The sequence below is a fragment of the Aedes albopictus genome, chromosome 1, assembly GCF_035046485.1.
Source record: "Aedes albopictus strain Foshan chromosome 1, AalbF5, whole genome shotgun sequence".
Classification (NCBI taxonomy): Eukaryota; Metazoa; Arthropoda; class Insecta; order Diptera; family Culicidae; genus Aedes; species Aedes albopictus.
This window is the reverse complement of record NC_085136.1, coordinates 79,446,645-79,469,623: the sequence shown is the minus strand read 5'-3', so window position 1 is coordinate 79,469,623 and position 22,979 is coordinate 79,446,645. Positions and strand designations below refer to the sequence as shown.

The 22,979-nt window shown below is 40.5% G+C and overlaps 1 protein-coding gene across 6 annotated transcripts in view; it reads left to right on the top strand.

Annotated features, from left to right (window-relative positions):
- LOC109424095 (carboxypeptidase D) overlaps positions 1–22,979 on the top strand; it is a 119,241-nt gene that overhangs the window by 43,580 nt on the left and 52,682 nt on the right. The window contains exon 1 of one of the 6 annotated variants that reach the window (XM_029854722.2): positions 15,782–16,359. The exons of 1 other annotated variant lie outside the window; for it this stretch is intronic. The gene's annotated coding sequence lies outside the window, so the exon portion shown is untranslated. Of the gene's footprint in view, positions 1–15,781; positions 16,360–22,979 lie in introns of those variants that run through there. 4 more of the 6 variants (XM_029854724.2, XM_029854727.2, XM_029854725.2 and 1 more) reach the window with 4 other exon arrangements.

Sequence of the window (22,979 nt, the reverse complement as noted above, 5' to 3'; positions counted from 1 at the left end):
CTGCAGGATTTTCTCGTGTATTCACATAACACCAGGAATACTCGTTGTGAGAAACGATTTCGGCGACTCTATTACGCACAAATACTTGGAGCCGATTCAAAGGTTTCTGTAGCCATGCCAACACTACTTGACTGTCGGACCACAACTGAATTTTGGTGAATGTTACCGTATCCAACGCACTCACAACCTTTGAAACCAATTTCGTTAAAAGCAATGCTGCCAACAGCTCCTTCCTAGGAATTGAAACAGGACTAATTGGTGCAATTTTCGACTTACTAGCGACAAGTTTTACCACAGCTGTGTCATCAGAATTCAGTGAGCGGATATACACACAAGCACCGTATGCCATCTCCGAGGCATCGGAGAATCCGTGCAACTCATAGCAAATAGCATGTGGGGACACGATATGTCTTGGGATGCGAATTTGTTCCGGACAAGGCAGACATGTCAAAAAATGTTGCCATTCCGAGCAAAGCTGATCATCTAACCTTTCATCCCATTTAAGTTTACTTATCCAGAGACGCTGCATTAGAATTTTGGCGATTATGATCACGGGTGATATTAGCCCTAACGGATCGAATATCTTTGCAATAGTCGATAGAACTTGTCGCTTCGTAGGTGTCTCAAAATTCGGTGGTGGCTGTGTTAGAAAGACAAATTCGTCCGTTTTGGGATTCCACATTAAACCAAGTGTTTTAATGATCTCATTGGCTTCGCAATCACCAACAACCACCAGCGAATCTTGGTCCCCCGAAGGAATTGATTCAAGTAATCGAGGATCGTTTGAGGACCATTTATGCAAATGCATACCACCAGATTTGAATAACGCAATGACTTGGCGTTGCATCTCGCATGCCTCTTCAAAGCTGTTAGACCCAAACAAGCCGTCGTCTACGTAAACATTCTTCTCAACTATCTCAGCTGCCAGAGGGTAATTGTCTTGTTCATCCCTGGCTAATTGCAACATCGTTCGTGTGGCCAAGAAGGGCGCTGAAGCGGTACCATAAGTTACGGTTGTAAGCTCAAGTGTTCGAAGACGATCGGTAGGAGACTTTCGCCAGAAGATTCTCTGCAATGGGCTATGACGGGAATCCACGTCTATTTGCCGAAACATCTTCGACACATCAGCACTCATCACGTATCGATGCATTCTGAATCGAAGCTCAATGGACATCAAATCACTCTGTACTGCAGCGCCCACCATTAAAACATCGTTTAAAGAAGTACCGGCCACCTTAGACGAAGCATCAAATACTACTCTACATTTAGTTGTGGGTTTTGATGGATTCACAACAGCATGGTGTGGAAGATACCATTTTTGCATGTTTGGATCATCATCAGCTTCGAACACTTCCTTACAATGACCGAGCAACTCATACTCATCCATAAACGAGTCGTACTGCTCTTTCAGGTTTGGTTGACGTTGTAATTTAGACTCTAGTGCATAAAATCGTCTTAAAGCCTGAGGTCTCGAATCCGGAAGCTGAATCACACCATCCTTCAACGGTAACTGGATCATATATCGACCATTAGACTGACGACGATAAGTCTCTTGGAAAAGACGTTCACATTCTTCCTCTTCTGTATTTGTAACAAAATCTGCAGAGACACCTTCAATCTCCCAGAATTTCTGGACCAGCTTTCCCACTGGATCCTCAACCACCGGATTCGACCGGAACCCAACACCAGAGAAAGATTGGTCAATAAACCTACCACCAATCAACCACCCAAGTTGGGAGTCTTGTAACCGCGGACAATCATCAGTAAGTCTCACAAAACCTGGCTTCAACAAATCAAGGAACCAATCCATTCCGATCAGCATGTCGATTTCATGTGGTTGATAGAACAAAGGGTCAGCCAACTTAAATCCCGGGGGAATGTTCCAGCTACTCGAATGAATTTCCATACTCGGTAGTTCCCCTGTAATCCTAGGGGAAACAAGACAATGCAAATCAAATGCAAAATCGTTACACCTGGATTGAACGGACACAGTACATCTTTGCTTAATGGTTGATCTTACGCTGCCAATACCAGTTATTGGAAGATTAACTTGTTCCACTTCTACGTTAAGGGCGTGTGCTAGGGACTGGGTAATAAAACTTACCTGAGATCCGCAATCCAGCAGTGCGCGACACTGGTGAGGTCGATTGTCTCGATCCAGCACGTTCACGAGGGCAGTGAAAAGCAGTGCCTGGCTAACTGGTTCCTGTGGACGTTCCGGATTTGCTGCATTCGATGACCGCTCGTGTACCATTCGACTCGCACGTGGTGTGGGTACAGGTGCTGCTCTCGCTGCTTCAGATTGGCTGCTATTTCCATCGATGCTGTTTGATACCTTGGAATCAACTGGGCCGTCAACAGAATGTAGCAATGTATGATGTCTCCTTCCACATTTGGTACATGATCGCTCCGACAAACAGTCCGTTACTCGGTGTCCCTTTCGCAAGCAGTTGAAGCATACGTTTTTCTCCCTTACTAGATCCATACGCTGTTTCACCGTTGATTCATTGAACTTGGAGCATTTGAACGACAGATGATTCTCATTGCAAAACTCACACTTCGATTCCGGATTTTCCACCGCTGTAGCCGCATTACTCCTTTGAGGAGGCTTGATGGATTTTGCAACCGCTGGTCGTTGCTGTCGTTGTCGATCAAAGTCGTCTGATGTCTGGCACCTCTCCAGTACCGAGACACGCTCCTTTAGAAATGCTATCGTTTGACTGTACGTTGGTAGTTCTCGTCGCTTCACGGTTGCCTCCCAAAGCTTCTTAGTGTCGTCGTCCAGCGCATGAGCTACGATGTAGATGATGAACCTTTCGGAAACTCCAGTGAATTGCTCTCCTAGGAATTTCAGATTTTCGATGTGATTTTCGAATGTTTCTACCAACGCCCGGAGATCCGTGTAGCTTTCCTTGCTCAGTTTCTTAACGCCGAGTATACCTCCAATGTGCAAGTCGATCATTCTTCGCTTATCCTCGAAGCGTTCTTCGAGTAACTGCCATGCTCTGTCATAATTACCGTCACTGATTGTTTTTGCATCAATCAGTCCGGCAGCGTCTCCAACTAAAGCTTTCTCAAGATGGTATAGCTTGATACGAGCATGCTCATTGGATCCGTCCACAACATCTTTAAACATTACCTTAAATTTCTCCCAATTCTCGTATCGTCCATCAAACGTTGGAATCACTCGAGGTAACGACGGTTGGATAACGATAGGTTGTTGATTGTTGGGCTGCTGGGGTACTGCATTCGCTGTAAGGGTCTCGAGGCAGGTGTCCAGGATTGTGGAAACTTGCTCATGCAAAGTCTCGAACTGTATGAACTTTTCATCCTGCTCTTGACGCTTGTCCGCAGGCAAACGAGCTATCAATTGCTGATGATGGGTATGATACTCCGCATACGAAGATTCCACCTTTCTGATGTACACCTTCACTTGATTCACCGTCAGATCATCCACATCGCTTTGCAGTATCACATTTTTTATCCGTGTTATATTGCCTTGAGCCATTCCTCGCAAGTGGATTAACGTGCCAAGCTCCATATCCTCCTCGTTGCTTGAGTTGTTCTGTTGCTTCAGCGGTGTTCTCTTCGTCATTTTTTCACTTTTAGGATCACTTCACTTGAGTTTAAACGTTCACTGTCTTTAGTACTCGTGACGAGTTTATTCCTTGCACTTCACTTAGTTCTTTTATTCCTCCATGATTAACACCACCGAATCGATGCCAAATCCAAAGCACATAGTTTTTCTATATCCAATGAATCGAATGCTCCCACACTCCAAGCGCCCCGGCAGTATCCAACTGTTAACCGGAGGGCGAGCGACCATTGACCAGAAGAATGATCCGGCTCGAAGGACCAAATCCTATGTTGGGTATGGAGTGGACTGTACGAAGAATACTGGTCGCGGGAAAGCTCACGTTCCCACGAGAACGGAGCCGGCGGGAGCAGGAGTAGGGTACTCCTTCCAAGAATAGTCCTCAGCCAGGAAACCAGGGTAGAAATTCCAACGCAGTAGGCAATCGTTCCGGTGATGAAAACCACAGAGAACTAATTCACTTCACACACTGTATTTCATTTCTCTTCTTCTATTTACAAAGGTCTCTTAAACACTACTGCACTACTAAACTTATTCACTTTCCACTTTTATTCACTGTTATTTCGCTTTACATCACGTGTGAACTTTAGCCAGTTCGAAAAAATACTCACTCCTCAACGTGCTACGCGCCTTATATTTATACTAGCCACCACGTGATCTCGAATCACGTGGAATTATCGAGAACGTACTAGATTGTACGCGCCTTGTCGATGGTGGTAACTCAACCTTTGAAGGGAACTCAGATCGATGGTAGTCGCTCACGCTGCCGACTTGACATTGGTGATTCTTCTCTCTCTCGTCGCTCTCGCAGTCGTCCGTCAATGTCGCTCTCTCTCTCTCATTTGTTGTCATCTCACCACATAGCCAATCGCCGCTTCGTCGCCGTACTGCCGGGCTGCTGATGTTTTGGTTGCTGCTACGCATGACGGTCTACCGGGGGATGCGCTCTCCTACTCACTGCCGCTCGCACTGCTAGACTTAACCATCTTCAGTGTGGTTTCCGCACTGAACAACATCCCTAATTTAGATTGCAAGTTTCGAGTTTTGCTTACCTGAGTTTGGTATTTTACAGCTATTTGCGCCTGCTCGGGATTACACATCCAACCGTAATTTATGATTCCCCTGGCATTTCATGAGTCATTCCAAGATGCTCTTGAGATATGTATTCCAGATCAACCAAACTACACCGGAGACCATAGCTTCAGGTCTACACTTGTGATAATAGATTTTGCAACTTTTGCAACGTTAAGTAATTTTAGATAATCAGCTGTATTTACCGAAGTAGTTCGAAGAACAATAAGCGTTGTTATATATTTATGTTTGGGATATTAAGGGTCACTCCATGATAGTTCAATCTGATAGATGATCTGATGATAACCTTTTAACATTCAGATGATTTACTGGACATGATAGACTCGATATCGTAGCTTTGAATAATGCAAGAAGTTACCGTTGCAGACGTTAACTTTAGGATTTAAACTCAAGAACAATTTGGATGACCTAGGATATCCAGAAAATGCAGCGTCACATTATATGCTGCTGAGCACCAAAACTACAGAAGTACGTATAAAAAGCTCTATAATAACGCTTGGATAAAATCCGGCTTCAAAGGGTTAAGGGGGTCTCATGCACACTTAAGGAGGTCTCAGAGGCGTTTTGGATGGTCTCAAGGGCGTTTTAGCAGATCTCAGGGGCATTTCGGGAGGTCCCAGGGAGTCTCTAGGGCGCTTCATACTATTGAAACACTCCTGAAGCTCCCGTAATACCATTGAATTACCCTTAAACTCCTGAGACCCATTCAGAAAAACGCTTGAAACCCCTTGAAACGCCCCTGAATCATCCATTATCCCATTGAAACGCCTTTGAAATCCCCATAAACCATTCGAAATGCTTCTGAAACCTTTTGAAACATCTTGAAAAAGGTCTTGGAACTCCTCTGAAATGATCTTGAACCCCCTTTAAAGCGCTCCTGAAATATCCCGAAACGCCTCTGAAACTCCCATAATTCCATTGAAACGCCCTTGCAATCCCCGTAATCAATCTGCACTTCCCCTCAAACCCTCCAGAGGCTCCAGAAATCCACTGAATCGCATCTGAAAACCCCTGAAATGTCATCAAACGTCCCTTACACCTCTGAAGTGTCTCGAAATGCTCTGTAACGCCCTTTAAATGCTCCTGCGACCCCCCTGAATCCTTTTGAAATCCCCTGAGCCCCCTGAAAGTTAAAATTATGAATCTAATAAATTTCAGTCTGGTCTGTTACGGCACCGAATTAATCGTCATGAAAAAGGAGAAGGAAAGGAGTTAAGTTTGCAAAGCATAAATTCTCATTATTGAAAGTTTTGCTGTGAGTTGATAATCTATACAGCTATTTGATTCTTCACACATGTGCGTCATTGAATAGACCAAAAAAGGGTTCAATTTTTCGGTAGGCTCTGGTGTGCAATAAGGATCATTTTTCTGAAGCCTATACAACACCACTTCCTTCATCCTGGAAGTTCCAGTAGTATCTGCTTCCATTCATTCATTATTGCTTTTGTCCAGTTTCAGGGCAATGAATGGATTTGCGGTCGCTTTTTTATGCCTACTGATAAAAATCCTAAAAATAACTCCCCATCAATAATGCACGCCACAAAGATGTCTCGCATTGACAATTTATGACCGTGATCGTTAGTAGCCCCATTTGCATACGTAGGACCTACTCGCAAACTGTGAATGGGAGGAAATAGTGAACCTTGGCTTTCGTTTTCCCCCTGTTTTCGGTAGAGCTTCGGATGAAAGGAAAGCGTGTCTAGAGTTCAGGGTTTATGTGTCAAGCGCATCTCCCTAGGGAAAAGGATTCACCGTAGTGAGTGCAAATGTTGCCATGGTAAAGATTTTTAGTCAATGTGCAGTGAATGCACATTTTAAATAACACATTGCAATCCATTAGGAGAGTGTGTTCGTATGTTCGTGATGCAATAGAATATTGCTTAGTTGTTGATAGTATGACTGACTACATTCATTCATGTCTGCATTTCCTTTAAGACTTTTCAAACCGCTAAAGTGCCTTGAAACGTCCAAAACCTTTAAGATACCATTAATAGAACCCCATAGAGTTTTCTAAACTCTACTAAGGCCCTTTAAGCCCCCTGATACCCAGGAAAATGTTTAGAAACCCCTTAGACCCTTGTCCATTTTCTTGAATCCGCCTGCGCAGAGGAGACCTAGTAGATTTCTCTTGAACTCTACTAGAGTCCCCTGAATTTCCCGCTAACTCATGAAAGTTCCTGAAACATCCCAAACTCCACTAAAACGTCTCGAAACACCTTGAAAACTTTTATTAAACTGTCATGAGACCCTCTTAAGCTGCCCTTAACTTTAAGACGCTCTGAAACTCCATTAAATCCACTGTAACGGCTAGAAACCACTCAATAACCTCCCTGAAACCCCTATAGATTTCCCTCATTTTTTACTGAAGCCCCCGAAGCTTCCTGAAGCCCACTGAAATGTCTTAAAAACCCCCAGAAACTTCCCTGAGAGCCCTGTACCTACCTTGATATCTTTACTCCTGCGCCGAGACGGAGCACTGTCTTCGTCGTTCTTGGGCGACATTCCTCCAGTTTTCCCGAATGTGTTTCTCAAACGTGTACGCGGCCACCCACAAAGTCGCCAACCTCTACTGGTTCCCTGCTATTCTTTCTTCCGACATTCGCACTATATGTGAATGTCCACATAGATTTCCCCGCAACTGTACCAAAGTCCAATGGAAGTTTCCAAAATCCACTGAGACCTCTTGGAACGTTTTAAAAGTTTCATAAAACTCCCATGAAACCCCCGTACGCTCCACTAAAACCCCTTGAAATCTACTGATATGACTTGAAAGCACTCAGAGAAGGCTGTAAAATCCACTTAAACGCCTTGAAACCTCTAAAAAACCCCCGAGACTCCCGTAGACTTTCTAATACTCTACTGATACCCCATGTAGCCCTTGAAGCCCTCTTAAGTCTACTGAAACGCCTTGAAGAATCCTCTGAAACCTTCGTAGACATAGTGTATATTTCATGAACTCTACTCATGAGGTCCCCTGAGATCCACCGAAACGCTTTGACGCGCCTTTTTCACCTGAGTTCATTTTCATTTCATTTCATTTATTTATTGGCATACTTGTAGATTAAGGGTTAACTCTTATTGGAACTCCACAATCGGTTTCTTGGTTGTCTGAACTACTTTTAGCACTAACTCAAATTCACTAACATAAATACGAATTTAAACTTTAAGGCTCAAATAACCATCATTCAGTCATCAGCAATAATCAATTATTCAAAAGCAGTTTTCTTCCTCTAAATCACAAAACCATAATTGAAAATTATTTTACTGTTATCCAGATGGTGGCCAGAGTGCAGTGATACATTTTTATTAACATTGGTTGAGATTTCAGCGAGAAAACTGCTTTTGGGTTTTTGCTGATGGTTTGTTTCAAAGAAAAGAAAAACTTCTAAACCATTGACCTTCTATTTATTTTCCACTCCTATTAACTTAGCCAGTTCATGCACTCACGATGGAATAAGTTTCTTCAAACTCTACTGCAGCCCTCGAATCCCTCTGAAACCTCTCAGAACACTTAGAAACGCCTTGATATACTTCAGAAACCCCACTGCGATGCAGTTATCTGGCCTTGAACTTTAGTGAAGCTCCCTGAAGCCCTCTGAAATCTCTCGAAACACCTAGAAACGCTTTGAAACATCTCAGAAACCCTGCGGTGACCCCGTTATCTTGCTTTGAACTTAAGTGAAGCTCCCTGTAACCCAGAAGCCCCCTAAAATCCACTGAAACACCTTTGAACGTCACTTTGCAACCTCCCTGAAGCTCTCACGAAAGCCATTTGAGTTCCTCAAACCACGAAACCCACCATGAAATCTCCTTCCTGAAATGTCTTAAAACGTTTTAAATCCCATCTGAATCTTTCTGAAGTTCTCTAGAGAGTACTTATAGTCCTCAGAAACTCTCCTGAAAGCCCTTTAAGTCCTCCAAAGCCTCTGAAACATGTCGTAACTCCTCTTAAATATTCTGGAGCTCACCTGGAAGCCCCTGAAGTACAATGCCAAGCACAATCCCGGGGGTATACCTCTCTGAAACCTCGAAAACGCCTCGAAATACACTAAAGCACCATAAAAACTCCATGAAGATGCAGTCCCCTGAAATCCACTAAACCAAACTAAATCACTGGAATGTATTCAAAAAGAAATATCTGGAGGGATTTGAGAAGCAATTCTCAGAGGAATTCCTGGCGCATTTCCTAGAGAAATTTCGGAAGGAAACCCAGGGAGAATTCCGAAAGAGTCGTCCCTGGGTGAATTCCTGCAGAATGTCCTGAAGAGAAATGTCTGAAAGCACTTCTACAGGGGGCAGCCAAAATGTTTGGAATATGCAACTTTTTTTCTTTCTAATCTAATCTAATCTAATCTAATACAAACGCAGCCAGTACGAGAAAGCATCCTGGAAAGTAATCGGGTTAGATCATGCCCGATTACTTTTCTTGTCAATATTGAGGCTTGCAGCATATCAAAGATATGACACAAGCGTCAAAGCGGCCAGGCCTACTGCGTTGTATTTGCCGCAAAGATGATTCTTTGAAGTACCTCGAGTTTTGAATGATTGTTCTTTCGTCGAAGTAATTCTTGAATCTACAGGGGAGGAAGGATGCGTGGACATACCGTACCAAACGCTCCAGATTGTATATGGTCAATATGGTTGAAATATATGTAAATGTGTCATATTGGGTGATATATAATGTAAATTGGAAAGGTCTCACAGGTGAATATGCAACTTTTTTTCTTTCACAAAAAAATTCAACATGCTATATCTTTTCATAGAGTGCATCAAAAATTCTCAAATATTGACTGTTTATCAACCTGTTCCTCTATATGGGTGAAAATGTCAAATCATCATAACTTTTTTCATCGATTGAAAAGTACCTTTGTTTTAAGCATCAATATATTGGTGATTAACGCTCAAAATATCATTCAATTTGGTTCACTGGTCTCCACGATATGACAGTTCAAAAATTAGTTGTCTAAAAATAGTGTTTTACGAGAACGGTTCTAGCTTCGCGAAAGATTAACCAATCGAGCACAAATTTGTACCAATGATGCACATATAATAGGTTGATGAACAGTCAACATTTGAATATTTTTGATGAAAAGTTACAGCATGTTGAACTTTTTGTGAGAAACATTTTGGCCACTCCCTGTAACTACTTATTTGTCTGAAGTAACCCAGTCAACCAGTAATCGTTTAAGATATTGCACAAGATGATAAAGTAGAGGCCATATGCGTACATGCCTCCATTTAGGCGCACGTAAAGTGTACGCATATCACCTCCATTTTAACATCTTACGCACCATGTTATATGATCACTGGTTGACTGGGAGGTTACAGTGACTTCTGCCAGTGCCCAAAATCTGTGCTGCCGAGGCTCTTCTGTGACATGTGTGTTTCTTGGAAGAATCCGTGGAGGACTTATTGTAAAAATTTCTGATGTAATCCACGGGTAAACTCCTGAAGAAACTGCTGGTTGGATTCCTGAAGATATCCTTGGAAAATGTTTAGACAACTTCTTGAAGAAATTCCAAGAAAAAATTGTGGAGAAGCCCCAACATAAAATTCGGAAAGAGATCCCCGGTGAAACTCCTTAAGAAATTCTAGGACAAGTCCTAGAACAATAGTTGGAGGTAATCCTTGAGGCATTCCCGGGGAAGTTTCTGAAGGAGTCCCTCAAAACTTCTGGAAAAACTCCTAATGGAATCTCTGGATGAATTCCTGGAAAAATATTTTTTTGAAAGATTTCTTGAAAAAAAAAAGATACCAACGATATATTTCTGAAAGAATCAAAATTTCTGAAGGAATTCCTTTGCAGAAATTTCAGGGACAATTCTTGATGGAATTCATGGATTATTTTCTGAAAAAAAAACCCGTAGATGAAATCCTAAAGATTTCTTCGAGATAATTTTGAATAAATTCTAGAATGACTTCTTGGAGGATGTTCTGGCTCCTATATGCATCCCTCTAAAATTATCTCAAAGAATTCCAATATAAATCGCTGGAGGAATTTCTCTAGAAACCCTTGAAATAATTCAAAAAAAAAATTCAGGTAATCGTGGAGAAATTCTTGTGTGCATCCCAAAGAAGAAAAGGTGATGGAAAGATTTCTGACTTTTCTGAAGGAATCCTGAATAAATTTTTGAAGAGATCCCGAGAGGAACTCCTGGGGGAATCTCTAAATGAATTCGGAAGTTATATCTTGAGGAATTCCTGGAGGGAACTCTGGAGGAACAACTGGAAAAATGCTGGTGGAATCCCTGCAGGAAATTCTGCACCCTTGGAAGAACTTCTAAAGGAATATCTGGAAGAACATCTGAATGAATCCCTAGAGGAATTCTGGGAGGAATCCCTTAAGAAATTTCTGAAGAAATTCCTGGAGGAATCCCTTGAGCAATTCTTGGAAGAATCCCTAGAAGAATTTAAGTGGAAATGCCTGGAGGAATCCTGGCAGGAAATTCTGTAAGAATCCATGAACAAATACGTGGAGAAATTCCTGGAAGAATCCTTGAAGCAATTCCTGAAGAAATCTCTGGATGAATCCCTAGAGGAATTCCTGGATATATTCCTAGAGAAAATTCCTAAGGGAAATTTCTGGAGGAATCCCTAACGCATTTTCGGGAGGAATCTGTGGAGGAAATCGCTGGAGAAATTCCTGGAGCAATCCCTGGAGGAGAAGTTCTTTTATATATTCCTGGAGAAATCCCTGGAGTAGTTCCTGGAGGAATTTCAGAAGGAATCACTGCAGAATTTACTGGAAGAATTGCTGTAGGAATTTTCGACGGAATTCCGCGAGGAATTCCTGGAGGAATTCTTAGAGTAATTGCTGGAAAATTCCTGGGGTAATTCCGGAGAAATTCTTGAAGAAATGTCTGAAGGAGTCCTTGGAGGAAATCGTGGATGAAATCTTGGAGAAATGACTGGAAGAATTCTTGCAGGGAATGCCTGGAGGAATACCTAGAGAAATCCCTATAAAGGGTGAGTCTATAATTATTGTGCCATTTTCAAACTAACGTAACTTTTTTCCTACTTCACCAAAATCAACCAAATTTTGCACAGTTTCTCCTTATAGTCTATTGCCTACATATAATGAATTGAGTACCGTCAAACGGGGTTACTTGCAACAGCAGTGTAACTTGCAACACGATTACATACAATAAATGTGAACTTTTTTCACATAATAATGAAAGCTAGTATGCTCCACCATTTCGATTATCAATATTATTTGTACCAAAGATCATTTTAGTGAAAAAATCAGTTTTGTTTCTTTGCTTATTGTTTAGCTACACTGTTAAAACGGTTTGCTCATTTTATGCCATAAAAACAAGTATGAAAATCGTGCTTTACCTCTTTCCTATGGTAAGTGCGATTAGTCTGATGACCTTCCTTGCAGTTAGGGTAACTAATAGTAAGCTCAACTGAATGATAAAAGTTTGATAAACTCATCGACTAAGTAATGTAAAAAATCATTATCATATTCGACAACCACTATGGGGTAACTTGCAACAGTTGAAATTTTGTAAACTTTCTATAATTTATTTTCCTTTCACGATATTTCGGTTAGAAATAACCAAAATGGATCATTCATTAATTACGTAACGTGCTAATTTTCAAATGTCGACTCAATTTTACCATTTTTTTCCACGTGACTTTCAAACATTTTTAAGGACTTCCATATTTTAAAATTTTATTCATGTTTTACCTTGATGAAAGTTTAATTCAGTTGATGAACGGTCTAAAACAATCACCAACATCTATTCTGAATCTAGATGGAGTAAATCATTTCAATAGAATGCCCAAATTGACGGATTTGATGATTACAAAGTTGAATTTGAACACCCATTCATATTATTTTAGCTAAAGTAGCCAAGCACCACTTTAAACTAAAAATTAAATTAAAGATTACTCATTTTACCTTTCCAACAAACTACATTAAGCATTGTTGACATTTTGTAACTAGTACTGAGTCATGAGATCCATATATGTTTTTTATTTGACGGACGTAAGACCTGCTGTGAAAAGATATACTCTCGCTTATAATAACTACCAACCCTTTACTAAAAAATCGTATTGTCGTTGGTTAGTGTACTCTTTTCAAAGCATTTTTCATGCATTACATCAAAAACTTACAATATGACCAAAAATTTGAATGTTAGTGCAGTTTAATGGTAGCTTACTTAGCTTCACGCCACGTGTTGCAAGCAGGGGCGTACAATTTCGTTTCAATGATACACTTTCATGCAACATTTGAATGAGTCACTTCAAGTGTTTCATACATTTTTCTAATGACTCGGTCGTTAAAAAAAACTTTTCCACTCATCGTAGCACTCGGTAGTCTCCCACCCGGTCGCATTGCTTGTGCTTCACCCGTCAGAGCATTAGTGTCTCACTGGTGCGCGCTAGTCTCTCAATGGTTACGGGCGCCCGGTAATTGGATTTAAGTGGTCGAATTTGTTATCCTCTTTCATAAAACATAATTATCATTCTATTGGCGTGCACCACTATTTAAAAATTTGGTTTAAATAGTGTTTTTAGTATGTTGAAGTATTTCAATGACTCATAAATGAAACGAAAATCCAAGTGTATCATCCCATGTTTCATACACACTTGTTTCTGTAGCAGCAACGAACGAGTGTGTTGCTGGGTGAGAGATGAAGCATCACAGCAGTCCGTTCGCATGGGAAACGATTTGCTACAGTCGTCGTACGTCATGTTTTCGTTTCGAAATTGCACGACCCTGGTTGCAAGTTACCCCACAGACGGGTTAACTTGCAACAAGCATGTATTTCGTTCTTCCTGATTAGGTGGCAACGTTTTTTAGTAAATGATATCCTGCATAGTATTCTACTGGTGGTAATTAGTGTACAAGATGCTTCACAGTATGTTTCAAATACTTAGATTTTCAATGATATTGCTTCAAAGTCGAAAAGTGTTGCAAGTTACCCCCTTTGACGGCAGTTATCAGTGAGATTCCGGTCGATATAGAATATCAAGAATTTGATAATAATTGATATAGAATAAAATAAGTTGCTCGTTACTATCATTTTTTCCATTCCTCCGTTTTTGTTTTATAACCCACTTTCTAACTACTACTACTACTGCTACTAATACTACAACTACTACTATTACTACTACTACTACTACTGATACTTATTTAAAAATTACTTACTACCTTTTGTTTTATAACAATGAGTTAAAATGATAGTAACTATCCTCCCATCCTCCCTCACATCGTTAAAACTATTGTTATTTAATACAAACTCTTCTCTTTTTTTTCTTTTAATTTTATATAATTATTAGTTACTGATTTAAATTCATTGGCGTTGCCTTGAAATGCTATAAAAAGTTCTTCTAGGCTAGTTTGTTTCTGTGAATTTAACTCGTTACTATCAGTTTCTCTCATGCTTTTTTTTTAATTTTTTTTATTTTTTATTTTTATGTTATTTTATTTTTTACTTATTTATTTTTTGTTACTACTACTACTACTACTACTACTACTACTACTACTACTACTACTACTACTACTACTACTACTACTACTACTACTACTACTACTACTACTACTACTACTACTACTACTACTACTACTACTACTACTACTACTACTACTACTACTACTACTACTACTACTACTACTACTACTACTACTACTACTACTACTACTACTACTACTACTACTACTACTACTACTACTATTGCTACTATTACTACCACTACTACTATTGCTACTATTACTACCACTACTACTACTACTACTACTACCAATACTACTACTACTACTACTACTACTACTACTACTACTTTTACTAATACTATTACTACTACTTTTACTAATACTACTACTACTACTATTACTACTACTAATACTACAACTACTACTGATACTTATTTAAAATTTACTTACTACCTTTTTTTCTATAACAACAATGAGTTAAAATGATAGTAACATTAGTAGTTTATCTGGGGGTTATTGCTGAAAAAAAAATTATCTATGTTGTTCGTTTATCAAAGCAAAATGTACGTTATATCGAATTCGTTATATCGAGGGTACGATATCGAGGGTACATTATATCGAAGATTACCTGTACATCCCAGGAGGAAGTACTTGAGACATCGCAGAAGGAATTCTTGGAAAAATCCTAAAGAAATCCTAAAGAGAGTTCATGGACGAATCCCTGTAGCATTTACTTAAGGAATCTATAAGAGTGCTCAAAGAAATCCTAGGCAATTGCCAAAGGAATTCTCGAAGGAATCTGTGATGAAATCACATTCATGCAATTGCAGGCAAATACAGCTATTCAATCAATAACTGTGGAAGTGCTTAAAGAACATTAAGTTAGTGGAGCGGATCTAGTGTGGCGGTTAAAGCACGTGACTATTACGCTGAGGGCCTGGGATCGAATCCCACTAGCGACAAACTCGCTTGTGAGTTCTTCCTTCCCTTCCTTAAGAAGAAAAGTAAAGCGTTGGTCCCGAGATGAACTAGCCTAGGACAAAAACTTCGTTAACCGTTATGTGGCCGGCAAACTTTTTGCTTTTTTCTACACCGTGATTTTAAATGGGTGCTGGGTACCCGGGTACCCTGCCGGCTACATAAGGGTTAATAGAGAAAAAAAAAACACTAAGTTGAAGTGAGGCAGGCCAAGTTGCAGTGGGAACGTAGATCAACAAATAAGAAGAAGACAAGAAAAGATAAGGAGTATGAGAATTGGTTTATTTTTGGTCAAATATTTGACCTTTTGTACTGGTATCTGAACATTCTAATTGTTCCTTACAAATTTAAATCAGCTATCCCAAATTCACCCGTCCTATCGTTCCAGCATCCACACACAACTGGATGTCCCCATCCCGAGTAAAAAAAGCTAAAGACAGTGAGGGCTGTCTCTTCTGTTTACGTATCTCCATTCTCCACTACTCTGAACGCAGGATGCTCCCCTTCAACAAATCGAGTTGCATTGCAGCAGCAGCCGGCTCCGCGCCAAGCCAAAGTCCCACACATGTTGGCTGGTCTGGATCCACCGCGCGAGAAGTGAATCGGCAAAACCGGAGAAGAGCTTTTGCACTGCATCGAATCGGTTCAGTCAGTCGTCGTCGAGTAGTGTCTCTATCGGCAGCTAATATAAAAATTTACCATCACAGCTGAGCTTCGCTCAGTTGGCAACGATCGGTCGGATCGTTCGGACGCGTTTTCTAGCCTACCTAGTACCTAGTACCTCCGGAAGATTCAGCAGTTCAGAGTGGGTTGTCCACCGGTGGTGTGTGTGTGCGCGAAAGTTAAACACTGTCGGTGACCGTTGGTGAAAGACACGTGATTATTAGTGCGGAGTGCGACGACGATCTGTGCGATTATCGGTTGAAGATTAGTTGGAATACCCTAAAAACCAAACTTTCGCAACGAATGATCTTCGGGGATAGAACAACAGTGATTGAAAGGCAGTCCGGTTATTCCCAGGGTTCGCGAAATCATCGGTGATAAGTCGTCTTCGCCGTCGTCGTCGTCGTCGTCTAACTGCCAAGTGTTCGCTGTGACTTGCGGAGGAAAATATTATTCCAGCACCGTTTTTGATAAGGAGAGGATGCCGAAAGGTTGTCGCTGCTAATTGACGCGCAAAGTGAAAGCAGATCCACCGGAATTCCCCATCTGAGTCCAGCCGAGCCAAGAGCCAGGTGTAGAACGCCGCCAAGTGAGTGATGATGATTATGATTCAGGTTGCTTTCGAGCGTTCCGGGTTCGGGTTTGCTTCAGCCTTGGGAACTTGGTCGCATAAAAATATGACACGCGACCGATTATAAACAACAGTTACTTCACTTACTTTCTTCGGAACTGAACGGTTGTTTTTTGTGGAGCACCCAGGTGTGGGAAACGCGTGCGGGTGCGAGCTGCTCTCCCGTCCCACGTCCAAGAGAAAAGAAAGGTGTCTTTGGTTGGGTTCGGTGGGCTGTCTGGCTGGCTGGTGCGTGATGTGGCTGCGTGGTATGCATTCGATGTCAGTGGGGTAATCAGATTCATGCTGGACTGTAGTGTGACATATGTGGCAAATGAAATGAAGACTTCAAAACGGAATTTCACCAAGTGCGAGTTGATTGTCGCGTGCATTGGGATTAACAGGTTGTTGGTTGTGAAACTCAAGGTTCAAAGCAAGATTAAGAGCTTGCTTTTGTACAAATTTGAACAAGTTTGTCTGACTTGACGGCAAACTAATTAACTTGGCACGAGAAGGTACCGGTTTTTCACAGTACATGAATATCTTGTCGGCTGCTCTGCATACTGGCTATTTATTCTTATGTACCTTCGAATACAGGTCATACACCTTTATCTTCATACGTGGTTACAAACGGGAATATAGGCGTTTGACTGGACTGTTGGTAGATTTAAAACGTCTTTATTTATACAAACCTATAGAAATCATACGATCTTGGTAAAGTATCCATACTTACCCATTTTTGATAATCTCTGACTCCCCTACCCTCTCGTAGACTTCTGCTCATACAAAATTTTAGACTTTGACCAAAACTTGCCTCCAATCCCATTCACACTACCCTGTCCTCCAAGAGCCTACGTAGTTTGTGGACGGACCCTAATGATTAAGCAATCTTTTTCGTTGCTGCACATTTATTTTTCACATTGCTCAAGTACTGTTCGAAAACAAAGAATAAGTTTTTTTTGCTCTTTGCTTTTTTTTTAGTTCCGAAGGGATTTCAGCTTCGGGCACCCACAATCCTTTATCCGGGCCCCACTGATCGTATTAGAGATTCATCCAGGTATTCCTTCCTATATTCTTTCTGGAATTCATGCTTCCAGGTTGCAGATCCTGCTAGAATTCTTCCAGGGATTTCTACAATGGTGATATGATTCTTATCTTATTATCTTCTTATAAGAATGGTCATAAGATTCTTCCATTATTTCCTCTTGGTATTACTCAAGGGTTTTCTCTTGGTATTCCTCCAGCTATTCTTGCTGGGATTGCTGTAGAAATTTGTTGGGATTTGTAGGGATTCATTAGGGTCCCCAACTGGGATACCTCAAGCAAATCCTGCTATGGTTACTCTAACAATTCTACTCTATGAATTCCTCCTGTGTATACTTCAGAATTCTTGTAGACGTATGCTTCCAGAAATTCCGCCACAGATTTCACTTAAGATTTCTACGGATAGTCCTCTAGGTTTTTCTCTAGGGATTGCTTCAGTATTTTATCTAGTTATTCATTCAGGCGTTTGTTCAATGTTTTCTCTTGGTATTCCTCCCAGAAATTCCTCCACATATTCTTGCTGGAATTGCTTCATTAGTTTCTATCAGGCTTCCGTCTAAGATTTCCAGCTGGGATTTCTTTAAAAATCTGTCATGAAATTCCTCAAGGAATTCCTGCAAGGGTTTCTTCAGAAATTCCATCTGTGACTCCTTCAGCCACAGCCATTTATCCGAATTGCGTTTGGCAAATGTCGTTTGGCCGAACGCTATTTGGCATTCTAACTGACAATATGCAGATCCCAAATATTTCCTTCTTTGAATCTTAGGCTATTCTTTCTAGTTTTACCGTTCAGGGATTAGTTGGCACTAAAACGGCCAATATTTTATCAGAGATTTCTCCTTCTTTAAATCAGTCTGTTCTTTAGAGTTATACTGATGTGGAGAACAGTGGCATGATTGCTCAAGATCATAAGTGTTTTTTGGCCGAACAGAATTCGGCCAAATGACATTGAACAAAATAAACCAAAAATCTTCGTAAACATACACGGGATTGCTGAAATTTTACTATGAATCTATAGCATCTTATTTTTCAACCATACGTTGAGGAAGAGTTTTAAAATTGATTTTTACTCGAAATAACAAATCTTCATATATAGGGGTAGCCAAAATGTTTGGGATAGGCAATTTTTTTCTCTCACAAAAAAGTTCAACAACCTTTAACTTTTCATAGAGTGCATCAAAAACTATCAAATTTTGACTGTTTGCCAACCTATTATATGTGCCTCATTGGTACAATTTGTACTCGATTGGTTAATCTTTCGCGAAGCTAGAGCTGTTCTCGTAAAACACTATTTTTAGGCATCTAATTTTTAAACTGTCATATCTTGAAAACCAATGAACTGAATGTCATTTTAAAAGTAAGTTTGAAATATATGGCAAGCCTCATTGGATTTTAATGTACGACTCGAGCTGAGAAAATCAACATTTTGCAACTTGTTGCATGAATAACTATTTCATAGCAAAGCAAACAAAATGTCTTTATACAACGCAGATGATATTGGTAAAATATCCATATTTATTCATTTTTGACAATCTACCACTCTCGTAGACTTTTATTTAAACAAAATTGCAAAAATTTGCATGAATCGTAGACTTCGGCCAGAACTTGCCTTCAAACCCATTCATCCCCTAAGAGCTTACGTAGTTTATGGTCGGACACTAATGATTGAAAAATATTCATAAGAGACCTTTCTTTGCGATCTATGTCGCTTTTTTTCTTTTGAGGACATGTCCCCAGGTCAAAAAGGTAGAGTCTGGGACCATTTTGTACCTATTTTGGGCACTTGCTGCTATAACTCTGTCAATTTTTAACCGATTGACTTCAAGAAATTTTTAATGGGATTCTTCTAGGAATTCCTATAGAGTTTTCTCATGGGATATCTACAGCGATTCTTGCTGGGATTGCAGCAGGAATCAATTAGGATTTGCCGGGATTGATTCAGGAACTTCAACTGGTAAATCCTGCTCTAGCAATTCCGTTTTAAGGATGCCCCAGGAATTTCTCTAGGAATTCGTCCTAGGATTCCTCTGTGAGTGCTTCATGTAATTACTTCAGGAATTCTTGTAGGTATGCTTCCAGGATTTTTTTCAGAAATTTCACCAAGGATTCCGCTTAAGATTTCTACGGATATTTCTCTAGGTATTTCTCAAGGGATTGCTCTAATATTTTCTATAGCTATTTATTCAGGTGTTTGACCAATATTTTCTCTTGATATACCTTCAGGAATTCCTGGAATATCTCCAGATATGTTTGCTGGAATTGCTTCATTAGTTTCTACTGAAACTTCTCCATGATTTCCTGCTGGGATTTCCCTAAAAATCTTCCATGAGATATCTCAAGGAATTTGTGCAAGGGTTCCTTAATAAATTCTATCTGGGACTCCTTCAGCCACAGCCATTTAGCCAAATTTCATTTGGCCGACTTTCGCTATTTGACCAAATGCCATCTGGTGGAATGGGTCGTTTGGCCGAATTATAATAAACATAATTCAGAGGAACTTTTTGACATTCTAGCCGCCAATATGATGATCCCAAATAATTCCTTCTTTGAATCTTGGGCTATTCTTTCCAGTTTTATCAGTACAGAGATTAGTTGGCACTAAAACGGCCAATATTTTATCAGAGATTTCTCCTTCTTTAATTCATAGGCTGCTCTTTAGAGTTATACTGATGTGGAGAACAGTGGCATGATTGATTACTCAAGTTCATGAGTCCTTTTTTGGCCAAATAGCATTCGGCCAAACGACATTGGATCAAACGGCATTCGACCAAATGACTCAAAAACCTTTGTACTCTGAGCTGAATTTTTACTGTAAATCTGTTACATTTTACATTTCAAACGTACGTTGAGAAAGAGTTTTAAAATTTGTTTTTTTACTAGAAAATGCGTGTCTTCATATATAGGGGGTGGCCAAGATGTTCGTAAAGGAACTCTTGAAGAAATCCTATCGAAGGATCTTCTAGTGGAATCCAAAAAAGACTCCAAGAAACTGGTTGAGGAATATCAGAAAGAACTCTTTGAAAAATCACAGAAGGAACTTTTTAAGAAGGAATTACTGGAGGAATTCTCAAAAAAATAAATCCTAAAGGAAATTTCTTGACGAATCCAAAAAGAAACTTCTTGAGCCTTTCCAAAACTAATTCCTGCAGGAAGACTAGAAGAAACTACTGGAGTACTTTCAGTAGGAACACCTGGGGGTTCCTCGAATGAACCTCTGGAGAAATCATGGAAAGAACTCTTACATCAGTCTCTGAAGGCACTTCTGAATGAAACTTGGTAAGAACTGTAGGAGGAATCTAGTCTAGTCTAGGAGGGTTAGTGTATACTCCATGAGATCTGCTGGCATAGGACACAGGTATTCCCCCTTGAGCCCTGGCTTATGTAAGCGCCATTACTCGCCCTCTGAAACGAGACAATAATAATATCCATACCCATCGCATAATACAGTGAAACAAAATTCAGTAGTGGATTTGCGTTAAGTATATTTGAGAAATAAACATGATACGATCTCACCAAATTCATCCTTACGGTCCCTCAATAGTGCATACATATCCGCAAGTCGCAACCACTCCAATGTATTGCTGAGAACTGGGCAATAACGGAGCGATAATGTTATTCATAAAACTTCAACTTCTTCTTGCTTTGAACTAACAAAACGTTTTCATAAGGAATGAACTCTAAGAGGAATCTAGTCTAGTCTAGTCTACACATACACAGCCATTCATCGAAAGAATCCTGGAAAATGATAGAATCGACTACTTCTACCATTTTTCTTGTCATTATTAATGCTTGCAGTACATCAAAAATGCATTACAAGCATTAAAGCGGCCAGGCCTACTGTGCAGCGTTATTGATTCTACAATAAAACCATTAAGGCGGGGACATCTCGTACCAACCGCTCAGTTTTATATAGAGAGCCAACTACGTGAAAAATCGGTGGGGATGACGTTGCTAAGAAGGTTAATGTCACCCCTTAGTCCTTGGAATCCTGGGATGGAACACAGGTATTTGGTCCGTGTCCTGGCCCTTGTGCCTAGGTTTAAGCGCCTTTGCTCGCTCTCTGAAATGAAACAAAACACTGATTTCTAGGAGTTGAGGCGCTGTAACGTAACAAAAACAAGTCCTCAAGAAGTTGCGAAAGAAGAGGAAAGAAAAGAAAATAATATGTAGCCTGGAACGATCTCACCAATTCGCCAGAAAACTCCGTGGAAAATCTCAAGATGCAACATCGTCGTTCAGAAAAGTTTTCGCTAGTATCTTTTAAGTACAGTAGCGCACGGCGTCACTGCTGCCATAGCAGCATGCCTTTCCCTACTCAGTTTTTCCCTTGGGTTTTCCCCCACAGGGCTTATTCGCTTTCCAAGCCAGCACAAACTAATAAAATCGAGAACACCAGCTGGACTTCTAACTCCGAAAACACTTTCACGGTTAGTTGCTATAGGTTCTCAGCGTCTGCGTAATGGATCTTTATCCTGGCCGGGAACGATTCGCGTTCCTTGCACTAGAATGCGCCACACTCGCGACGGCCACTGGACCACGAACTGCAGCTTGAATCCCCTCGCGGCACAAACTTTACACGGCTTTCCTTAATCCTTACTAAACTTGTGAAAGATTTTCTCCCGAATCACTTTCCGGATGGCGTAGCGCAATAGTTAGTTCATTTTTCACTGTTCGAATTGGAGGTAACGCGGAATCGAAAAAAAAAACTTGACAGCAAATGCAAACAGCACCTACGCGCGCGCACAGTTTGCTGCGATCCTCGGAATGAACTCTAAGGGTCTGTGTCAATTGGCGAATTAAAATTAATTTTCACTTAAACTTGACAGTTCGATAATTATTTCCTTAGGAGAACTGTCAAGTTTAAGTGTGGAACTGTCAAATTTAGGTAAAAATTTATTTTAATTCACCAATTGACACAGACCCTAAGAGGAATCTGAGAAGAAACTTCCGTAAGAAAATCAGATGGAATTTATAGAGGAATTCAGAAGGAACTTCTGAAGCTAAAGGAATTCATGAAGGATTATCACACTGCAAGAGGCGAAATCGCTGGTATTTTTTACAAACTAAAGTTCACCTAGTATCTTATACCTACAAATAAACATGTACTAGAAATTAGGATTTTGATCAGAGAAAATTTGCAAACCATGTAACGATATGGTTCTATGAAATTCAGTGTCCCCTTTAGGTCTCTACCGGAACCGGTTCCGGAATATCCAAAAGTGTCCAGATCCTTTGTCGGATATCGGCACTATGCCTATTGACCTCCAGATGAAAAATAATGAAATTTGGGCCGTCGAACGATGTGGTTCTGTGAAATTAAGAAAATGTCCCCTTTGGGCCCCTACCGGAACCAGTTCTGGCCTGCTACGTGACCGGAACAGGCCGAACGGACTCAGAACCGTGCATTAAAAGGTGTGCTAGAATAAAGATTTAAAATTAATTGATTTGTTGCGAATCTCAACATGTTTTTCTCGAACAGTCATAAATTTTCATCAAAATCGAACAAAAATCTCGTTAATATACACTCCCGATCAAAAGTTTGGGGTCACCCCCTC